The 2,691-nt window shown below is 35.6% G+C and overlaps 1 protein-coding gene across 4 annotated transcripts in view; it reads right to left on the reverse strand.

The window, feature by feature from the left end:
- ABCA5 (ATP-binding cassette, sub-family A (ABC1), member 5) overlaps positions 1-2,691 on the reverse strand; it is an 89,513-nt gene that overhangs the window by 20,478 nt on the left and 66,344 nt on the right. The window lies entirely within an intron of this gene.

The following is a 2,691-nucleotide window of genomic DNA, read 5'->3' on the forward strand; positions in this document are numbered from 1 at the left end:
CAGTGCCCAGTGTCTATTGTTGCCATTTTTATGTCCATGTTTACCCAATTGAGCTCCCACTTATAAGTGGGAACATGCATAGTTGGTTTTCTGTTCCTTTGTTAATTCACTTAGAATAATGGCCTCCAACTGCATCTGTGCTGCCACAACAGACATAATTTCATTCTTTTTTATGGCTGCACAGTATTCCGTGGTGTACATGTACCACACTTTCTTTATTCAGTTACTGGTTGATGGGCTCCTAGCTTGATTCCATGTCTTTGCTATTGTGAAAAGTGCTGCAATGAACATACCAGTTCACGAGTCTTTTTGGCAGAATGATTTATTTTCTTTTGGATATATACCCAGTCATAGGGTTTCTGAGTTGTAAGGTAGTTTTAAGTTTTTTGAGAACCTTCCAAACTGCTTTCCATGGTTGCTGAAGTTTACATTCCCACCAAAAGTATATAAGCATTTCATTTTCTCTGCAGCCTCACCAGCATCTGTTGGTTTTTAACTTTTTAATCATAGCCATTCTAACTGATGTGAGATGGTATCTCACTGTGGTTTTGATTTGCATTTCTCTGATGATTAGTGATGTAGAGCATTTTTTCATACATTTGTTGTCCACTTGCATGTCTTCTTTTGAGAAGTGTCTGTTCGTATCTTTTGCCCACTTTTTAATGGAGTTCGTTGTTTTTTGACTGCTGAATTGTTTAAGTGCCTTATAGATTATGGATACTAGGCCTTTGTTGGAGGCATAGTTTGTATTTTCTCCCATTCTGTATGTTGTCCATTTACTCTGTTTATAGTTTCTTTTGCTGTGCAGAAGCTTTTTAGTTTAATTAGGTGCCACTTGTCAATTTTTATTTCTGTTGCAATTGCTTTTGAAGACTTATTTAGTCATAAATTCTTTCCCAATGTCCAGAATGGTATTTCCTAGGTTTTCTTGTAGAATTCCTGAAGTTTGATGTCTTACCCTTAAATCTTTAATCCATCTTGAGTTACTTTTTATATACGGTAAAAGGTGGAGGCCCAATTTCATTCTTCGGCATGCGGCTAGCCAGCTATCCCAGGACCATTTATTGAACACAGAGTCCTTTCTGGTTGCTTATTTTTGTCAACTTTGTTGAAGATCAGATGGCTATAGATGTGTGGCTTTATTTCTGGGTCCTCTATTCTTTTTCATTGGTCTACATGTCTGTTTTTGTACCAGTATCATGCTGTTTTGGTCACTGGAGCCTTATAGTATAGTTTGAAATCAGGAAATGAAATGCCTCTGGCTTTGTTCTTTTTAGGTAGGATTCTTTTTTTTTTTTTCTTTTTTTTTTTGAGATGGAATCTCTCTCTGTTGCCCAGGCTGGAGTGCAGTGGCACGATCTCAGCTCACTGCAACCTCCACTTCCTGGGTTCAAGTGATTCTCCTGCCTCAGCCTCCTGAGTAGCTGGGACTACAGGCACATGCCACCACGCCCAGCTAATTTATTGTATTTTTAGTACAGATGGGGTTTCGCCATGTCGGCCAGGATGGTCTTGATTTCTTGACCTTGTAATCCACCCACCTCGGCCTTCCAAAGTGCTGGGATTACAGGTGTGAGCCACTGCGCTCAGCTTACGTAGGATTCCTTTAGCCATTTGGGTTCTTTTGGGGTTCCATATGAATTTTAGAATAGCTATTTTAAATTCTGTGATGAATAATGTTGGTAGTTTGATAGGAACAGTGTCGAATCTGTAGATTGCTTTGGGCAGTATGGCCAGTTTAACATATTGAGTCTTCTAATCCACGAGCATGAAATGTTTTTCCATTTGTTTGTATCATCTCTGAATTCCTTCAGCAATGTTTTATAGTTCTCCCTGTAGAGATCTTTCATCTCCTTTGTTAGATGTATTCCTAGGTATTTTAATTTTTTTGTGGCTATTGTAAACGGGATTGTGTTCTTCATCTGGCTCACAGCTTGCCCATTATTGAGATATAGAAATATTAAGCTATGTTTTAAACTATGGAATGAAAGAGCTTATCCTTTGTGAAATTATTTTCAGGCATAAGTAAAACCAAGAAAGGCATTTTAAGAAAGGAATATATTAAAGCGTTGCTGATTACACCCAAGTAGGTGGTCTACATGAAAGATCACTTTAGTTTCAAGAAATTATTTTAAAATGTTGGTAAATTATTGTTTTTAAAAGTCACTTATTATCATATAAAATGATTACATGTATTAAATACAATAGATACTTGTTCAATTTTCTTTAAAAAATAACCAAATTATTCAATAAGTCAATTGTTATGTTTATAAATAGTTCTTAAATAACATTGTATCTATACATAGCATGAGTACAACACTAACTTACCACAGCAAGGAACTTTACAGTATAAAAATACAATCCATAATGAAATGCCAATAAGCTTCCTAGCATCAAAATAAGAATGATAAAAAATAAGGGGATATCAACAACAGCTTGTCCAATCCAATATGCAGATGGCAAAAGACCTGAAAGTTTAAGTTGAGTATAAGCTTTGATCTAAAAAAAAGGAAAAAAATTATAACTTTAGAAACACACAAATAAATTAGTAAATTATTGCAGATCTCTTAATATTACATCAGCGAAACCAAAAAGGTCACATTCCAGGCTATAGGTAATAAAAGTCCCCCTCACACTAAATAAAAATTCCATTTAGCCTTTAATTTGGCTCACTATTTCTAAGTAGTAATA

This window comes from Mandrillus leucophaeus, unplaced genomic scaffold (genome assembly GCF_000951045.1).
Source record: "Mandrillus leucophaeus isolate KB7577 unplaced genomic scaffold, Mleu.le_1.0 Scaffold1, whole genome shotgun sequence".
NCBI classification, from domain to species: Eukaryota; Metazoa; Chordata; class Mammalia; order Primates; family Cercopithecidae; genus Mandrillus; species Mandrillus leucophaeus.